The 7,662-nt window shown below is 66.1% G+C and overlaps 1 long non-coding RNA gene across 1 annotated transcript; it reads right to left on the bottom strand.

The window, feature by feature from the left end:
- Nucleotides 1-6: 6 nt before the first annotated feature.
- Nucleotides 7-7,633, bottom strand: LOC117796404. The gene is made up of 3 exons (XR_004620890.1): nt 7,156-7,633; nt 6,895-6,980; nt 7-6,779 (listed from the first exon to the last, which is right to left on the bottom strand). It is a non-coding gene; the product is annotated as an uncharacterized LOC117796404 (long non-coding RNA).
- Between the last annotated feature and the right edge of the window lie 29 nt (nt 7,634-7,662).

Below are 7,662 nucleotides of genomic sequence, written 5' to 3'. Positions count from 1 at the left end.
CCGCGCGCGCGCACACACACACACACCGCGCACGCGCAGGTCCTGCGCGGGCGGTGGCCGAGGCGTGTGGGGCGGGGTCGCGGGAGCCAATGGTAGCCGGGGTTTCCAAAGGGCCCCTAAGTCCCAGCCAATGGCGGCGCGTGGGCGGGGCGGGGCCTCTCCAGTCCCGCCCCAGGCCGTGCCGGGGAAGGTCACCGGCGGAACGCGCGCCCACCTCAGCCGTTCCCGGAGCGGGCGGTTCGATCGCGCGGGCTGTCGTGAACGCGGGGTCCCGAGCTGAGGCGGGAGTCCCGGAGGCGTCCCCCGTGTGCCTCGGGCCGTGCGAGTGGGTCTCTGGCGGTCCGCGCACCCTCGCGCGCAGCTGGCCGAGCGCGCGGAGGCGGTATCGCCCCCGCGGGGACCCGGCTGAGCGTCCGCGCTCGGGGACTCGCAGCCCCTGGCGTGGGCTAAAAGTTGACCCTGCCCTGGGCGCCCTCTGCTCACCCCGGGGCCGCCGTTCTGACCGGGGCTTGACTGACCTCAAGCCCGCAGCCCGAGGTCCCCACCTGGCCACGCCTCCCCCTCCTTGGAACCTTTGCTCTGCTGTCCCCATACCTGGAGCACCCGGCCCTGCTCTCCACCCATCTGGCTGTTCTCCAGGCCCAGCGGCTGGCCGCCTTCACTAGGGACTCTGCCTTGACCACGGCAGTCGGGGCCCGAGACAGCCTAGGTCCCCTTGGACCTTCAGTACTACACAGAATCACCTGTGGGGCGCGGTCTGCCCTTAGGTGTGCTGACCTCGGCCCAAGGTCATCAGCCTGAGCTGCTCGCTGTGAGCCGCTGTCTGCCCGCTGCAGTAGCCACGGAAGAGCCATACACCGGGGGGCTCCTTCCGTATCTCACAGAGGTTTGAGGGTTGGGGTAGCCGGGAGGCCAAGGTGCTGGCGCTGCGGGTGCTGTGTGAGGCCTTTGTGGTGCCTGCGGGCCGGGCTGGGGTCTAACTGTGGCAGCTACAGCCTTCAGGTGTGCCCCAAACACACTCACCTGCCTGAGGGGCCTGCTGGCTCGCTCGCTCGGACACCCAGCCTCCCCCAAGCTCCACCCCGTCACTGCCCTTCACCGACAATGTTCCTGTCCCAGGTCAGAAAGCTCTTAGGTTCTGGCTTCCCAGGAGCTCTATCCCCATCCTCCTGCAGCAGGGGCCTGTGAGGGCAGGGTCCCCCAGGGGGTCTGAGCCAAGGTAGGCGGCAGGAGCCCACCCCTTTGGCTGAATCCACACAGCACCTACAAGAGAGGAGGGGGTATCGTCCACTTGCGGGACCTTCCGAGAACCAGCAGAGGGTCCCAGAGCCTGCCTCCCCAGAGAACGAGCTGTTTCCGGACCTATGGCCTGTGCTGGGGCAGGGGAGGGTGGGAATGAGGGAGGCTCTTCTGGGTCTAGGTGATTACCATGGCAAGATGTGGTTCTGAGGCAGGCCTGACTCCATCGACAGGAACTGAGGTCTCCAGTGGCCTACCTAGTGGTACCCCAGCCCCTCGTGTGAGCCTCCAGGCCAGTCCTCCTCACGTGCCCTGTGTGCCTAGTGGGACCACCCTGGTCTTGGAAGTCGGCCTTGGGAAGCCAGCATCCTGGGGAGCGCCCTCCCCAGCTCCTGAGTTTTGATCTGAAGACCTTGAGTCTCCCCAAACTCAGAGCAGCATGCACTCACACCTCTTCAGAAAGAGGTGGTGCGTGTGTTCTGCCGGCAGCCCCTCGAGCTCTGATGGTAGGCTGTGGAGCCCACAAGCAGGTGTGGCCCAGCCCAGCAAGTCCGTGAGCAGCAGGGCCGGGGACACCTCTGCACATGGCTGGGGGAGGCCACCAGCAGTGGTCCCAACGGGGGTTGAGGTGCTGCGTCCTTATCCTGCTGCACCACTGACCACAGAGAGCCAGGCCCTGTCCCTTGGCCTCCCGTCACACTTCAAGGTGTCTGGGGCTCAGGCCACTGTGCTGTGGACATCTCCATGCGTTGGGCCTTCCTGCTGAGAGGGGCAGCCTTGCACCAGACCCAGGTGCCTCTTCAAGTTCCTGTCCTCTCCAGGCAGCTGTTTCCTGACGTGGAGAGCAGGGCAGAGTCTACCAGAGGACCCCTGACTGCCCCGTGGCCCTGGAAACAGCTGGCCCCGTAGGTCACCCTCTCCTGCTGGAGGGAGGGGCTGCACTGTTGCCATGGTGGCTGGAGCCAGGCTGGTCTCCGGGACAACGAGGGAGGAGGGGGGGTGAGCTGAAGATGGCCTGGGTCACCCACCCGTCTGTGTCTCACACGTACACTTGTGCATACCACATCACACATGTACACACACGCACTCTCACACGTGTCTGAACACACCCACAGAGCTGGGCATCATTGCAGCTGGGAATGAGGAGAGAGGGCACACACTGGGGGAATGCTTCCCCACGCTTCCCCGGATCCTCAGGCCTCCTGGCTTCCTGGGTCTCAGGCCTGCCCTGGGCCTTCTTCCCCATCCCCTGGCAGTCTTGTTTGCACCAGGCCCCATACCAACAACTAAGGCCTCCTCAATCTGCCCTTTTCCAGCTGCCCCTAACATCCTGCAGGCGTGCTCAGCCCAGCCCTGGCCTCTTCATATCCCTCAACCTAGGCCAGGCCTGGAGGGTCCCTCATCTTCCCCCATCCATTGCCAAGGCCCGTGGTTCTGTCCCATCTCCCCAGCGTCCCCCCACCAGCCCACCTGTGCTCCTCTTGGCATCCCTCCCTGTGCCCAGTCTCAGCCAGGCCAGTAGCCACTTCCTCTGCAACCAGTCTTCCCAGCGCCCACCCTCCATGACTGTGCTGCCACCCCTGCCCCCAGGGCTGGCCATCAGGTGAGGCCCAGTGACCTGGCCCACAGTCACAGCCCTCACCCTCAGCCCCTCTGGCCTCCACCCCCACTGCAGGAACCCTCGGCCTTCCCGGGTCTGTCCTCTCCCCAGCCTGCCTGGCTTTCTGGCTCCCAGACAGTGTCAGCTTTGCACCAGCGCCCACTCCTGCCCCGGCCCCCAGCTGGGCCCGGAGAACTCTGAGACTCTGGCCCAGCCAGCGAGCAGCACCGCAAGGCTGCCCTGCCCCTCCTCCAGCACGGACACACAGCTGCAGCCTGGCGAGGCGGGGAGGGCCTTCCCTCTGGCCTCCACTCGCCTCACCTCCGCGTGGCCTCTCACCCGCTAGGGAGGGGAGCCAGCAGAACCGGGCCAGGGTTTTGCAACATTTCCCAAAGGCAACCCAGGGTAGGGCCCGGGCTGGGGTGGGGTGAAAATCAGTGGGAGCCAGCGGGCAGCAGTGGCCTGCGTGAACTCTGGCCTCCCTGCCCAGGAGACCCCAGCCTGGCCTGACCCTTGGTCGGGGCCAGCCTGCATTCGTGAGCTTGACACCCCACCTACTGCCACCGAAGAGTGTTTATCCCACAAGCCACTGAGGCCTGGCAACGGCTAACTGCACCCTCGGCCAAGGAGATCCTGAAAAACCGAAGAAGCCCAGGGAGCGTCCAGGCCTAACCTGGAGAGAGGCCAGGTCCCCAGCAGAGCGGACCCAAGCGCAGCAGGACCGGAGACCCCAAAGCCAGCCTTGGCAGTGGGAGCATCCACACAGGAGTCCTCTCCTCACAGACCTCTGGCCTGGGGTCAGGCTCGGGCAGCCCTGTGGTACACACAGTGTGCGCTGTACCAGCTTCCCGGACGCTTAGCTGAGCCTTCACGCCTCTTGGCCTTCCCTTCCTGCCCCCCACCCCAATTCCTTCCACCGCGGGGCCTTCCCTTCTAACCCAAGCTGAGGAGCCTCAGCCTGGCCCACCCACCAGTCAGGCCATGTCCCTGCTCTGCCACTAATCCACGCCAAAACCGTGGGCACATCCCCAACCTCTCCTTGCCTGGACCTCCCCATCTGTGGGGACTCGGACCACCCTTGGATGGGCCCGGGAGGAGGATCCGGTGAGAGGCGCATGAGGGTTTCCGTGCACACAGTAGGCTTCTCATAGGCGTGGCTGTGGAGGGTCTGGCTGCTGTCCTGGGTGCAAGCCCTGGGTTTCATCCAGAGAGTCCAGGGTTTTCCTGGGACGGGGAGGCCCGGTACACCCTGGGAGCTCCACCCCCACCACGCTGAGACCCTCAAGGCCAAAGAGCCCCGGCTGGCTGGGACTAGGAGAGGGCAGCCCCAGGCCCCTCCTGCGTGACCTGGAGGCCCGTCCACAGGGCCAGGGCGGTGGTGCGGCCCTCTGCGAGGACTCCACACCCTGCCTGCAGCCTCTCAGAATCTAGCCACGGAGAGTCCAGCAGCCTGTGCCGTTGGTGCCCAGGCTGGACAGGCCCCTCGCCCCGCTCTGCTCCAACCTCCAGCACGCGGACGAGGAGGAGAGGCAGAGGGGCCATGAGGGGGACCCCGAGGAGCCGGAAGCTGGCTGAGCCTGTGTTTGCCTCTGACTTGCGTGCAGCTCTCGCTGGCCCCAGTCCAGGAGCTGTGTGGGCAGTGGGTCCCCTGTGGGGGCCTCCTGGAGGAGGAGGCCCGGCTTGGCTGAGTCTCCGAGGCTGACAGAGAACAGAGGGAGGGTGTGGGGGGCTCTCAGCACCTGTGCCTGCCAGGGTGCAGGCCGGGGCCACAGTAGAGCCAAGGGTTGGACCAGAGCTGTGCCGTTTGGAGGGGGAGGGGCTGGTGTCCTGAGTCCCGGAGGGATTCGGGGGCCTTGGGGCCCAGGGCCTACAGCAGTGATGACGTTGTCTGGGGACAGTCCCTGGGCTGTGGCCTGGGCCACTCAGACCACACTCAGGCTATGGAGGAACCCTACAGATGGATCCCCAGAGTCTGCAGAGCACAGAGCCCCGCAGGGCCCGTCCCAGCAAACATGAGCTCAGGACACAGCACGGCCATGGAGATGCGCATCTAGTGAGTGCCTGCTGCATGCTGGCCTGTGCTCAGCACGCTCACGCATGCCCCCTTCAGCGCACGCCCCCTTCAGCCCCTGGTGGGCGCTGCTTTCACAGCCACCACAGCAGTGGCCCACGGGGGCAGGGCAAGCCCGGGGTGACAAGCAGCCCAGCCAAGCAGACACGAGAGTCACTGCCAGGGCGTGAACTCCACCCAAGAACAGGTCAGGCTGGGAGAGACACCGGCAACATGGGCAATGATTTCAGGTCAGGCTCGCTCTGGCCCCTCCCTGACAGCCCCTGGCACCCACACAGCGCAGAGCTGATGAGCCTGTGTGCCCCAGGCCCTGGGGGTCCTCCCTTTAATGGACCAGGAAAAGACAGCCAGGGAGAGAGTCTCCGCTGGGCCCTGGGGGTAGTGCCAGCGGTTCCAAGGAAAGTCCAGCCTGGCCCAAAGTTCTGCTCGTGCATGAAGGACGAGATTCGCTCTGGCCGAGGCCTGTGTGGTCCGCAGCACCCGGGGGACGCGAGTTGGCGCCCAAGGCTCCCTGGACTCATGCTTCAGCTGGCCCCCTCCTTTCCGTGCTGCTGGGGGTGGCCCCAGGCCTGTGAGCAGAGGCAGATCATGGCGGCCACAGGCTGGAAGGGGAGCTGGACAGGGCAGGGCAAGTCCATCAGAGGAGCCCCAGAAGGCCCCCTCCAGCCTGTGCTGCCTTCCATACTCCCCTCACTGTGGCTTTTGCCAGAAGGACCCAGGTCTGGCTCCCAAAGTGTCCCCAGTGCCAGACTGGGGTGGGTGCCGAGAGGCACCTGGGCACTTGGATCCCAACACGTGGCAGAGTCAGAGCATGGAGGCCCCAGGGACCCGGGCTCAGGAAGTGGTGTCCACTGGGGAATGTCAGTATTCAGGGGCTGCTGGCCAAGCCTGTGAGGGAGGAAGGGGACAGTCTGGTGACTCTGAGCCACGACCCTGGGCTGGAGGACTTTCCTGCCTTATCACATGCTGGGAGGTGGGGGGAATGGAGGACAGCTAAAGGAAGAAGGGTTTGGGGCTGCTGTAGTCTGGGCTGCCCGCCCCCCGGCTGAGTCTAGGCTCCAACGCAGACTGGGGGAGGTCAGAGGGCCCACTGCAGGAGGGCCTGCCCTGTCCCTGTCCCCCAGCCCCGGCGAGAGGTGGTCTGGACAGAGCAAGAGAAGTGGCTGGACCAGCTTCCACCTCAGGGCTGCTTCCCTGTTCCCAGAAAGTGACCCCGGGAAAGGAAGGCAGAGAAGGGAGGGCTCTGGCCAGGAGATACCCTGTGTCTTGCCTCCGTGCTCACTCCTGCTGCCCCCCAGGTGGAGCTGTGTGCTGCCGAGGGGCTTCCCGGGGCTGGGGGCCGCGCCGTGGGTGCCCCAGGGCCCAGGAGCCTAGAGCGGCCCAAGCTGGCTGGGAGGCTATCCTAGAGCTCCCCAGTGGCTGGTCAGCCCGCATCCGGCTCAGACAGCAGCGGGTGAGCTTTGTGAACAGGCGAACACTCATGTGTGTGTGCACGCAGCCCGCTGGCCCGTGTGGACAAGGCAGGTCACGTCCGGACATGTGTGGTGGTCACTCTGGCAGGCAGGCTCCAGCCACCGCTGGTGCCTCCTTCCGCCTCCTCCCAGGTCCCGGCCTGTGGGCTCAGGCACCGTGGCTTGTCTGTTCTCCTCCGCAGTCTGGAGGAAGGAGAATTGGGGTCTGGCCAAATGTCCACCATCCAGATGGGAAGTCTGAGGCCCAGGAGAGGCCATCCCCCCCATAACCCACATCCAGGCAACTGAGTCACCGTGGGGTTGGGGACAGAGCCTCACAGACCCCCGTGTGGACCCTCTGCTGGGATCCAGAGCCAGGTCTTCCGGGGGCAGGGGGGGCCAAGCGTCCAATGAAGTCCTGGAGGCAGGAGACCAGGCTGGGTGTGGAGATGGGCATGGCCGGGTCCCCGGGGTGGGTGACCAGGACAGGGGAGAGCAGGGGAGGGTGTGGGCTGAGCAGGGCAGGGCCTCACCTGACAGGGAAGACAAGTGGGGGCTGGGGCACACGGGTGGGGTGGGGGAGGTGCAGGTCAGGCACATTCCTGGGCTGACGCAGGCACTGGGGGGAGGGGAAGGCAGGACTACTGAGTCACCACAGAGAAATGGAAAGACCTCTGTGCTTTTGCTCTCTGGCCAAGCTCCCCACGCCCAAGAAATGCCCCGTGCCAAGCCAGCAGCCCCTCCCTGCCCGACCCCCTTCCTGCTTCCTGTGGGCCTAGCTAACCCCCACTGACCTGGGAGGAGTCGGCCCCGGGCACAGGAGGACGCAGCCACGGGTCACCCTGTGTCCACTCAGCCCTGGTTCCCCCGCGGGGTGTGTGGGCGGCTTCTTCGGGGCCCAGAGAGGGCCCCACTGACCCGGGCTGGGGTGCACAGTGGCCCGGGAACCAAGGGGCTGCCCGGAGTGGACCTGGGCCAGCCCCCTCCGCCTCCTTGTGGGGGCCTCCCAGGGCCTGGCTGGGCTCAGGACAGGGGCCTTGCCTCTCTGTAATCAACAGCACAGCAACACCATCCCCTTTGGGGTTTCATCCTGAACCGGTCTTCCTGTTTGTGAAATGGGTCCCTCAGCGACTCCCCAGCACTGCTGGTGGGGGCGCCCGAGTGGGGAAGCTGCGGGTGCCCACCTCTCGCAGCGGGGCCGGAGCTCCTTCGCCTCTGCTCTCCAGCTCCAGCCCGCTGGGCGCACCTGTGCCCGCCTGGCCACGCCCCGTCTGGGCGTTCCCCCCCCCGCGGCCCCCACC

The sequence above is a fragment of the Ailuropoda melanoleuca genome, chromosome 15 (assembly GCF_002007445.2).
Source record: "Ailuropoda melanoleuca isolate Jingjing chromosome 15, ASM200744v2, whole genome shotgun sequence".
Classification (NCBI taxonomy): Eukaryota; Metazoa; Chordata; class Mammalia; order Carnivora; family Ursidae; genus Ailuropoda; species Ailuropoda melanoleuca.
The sequence above is the reverse complement of the archived record's forward strand: the minus strand, read 5'-3'. Positions and strand labels throughout refer to the sequence as shown.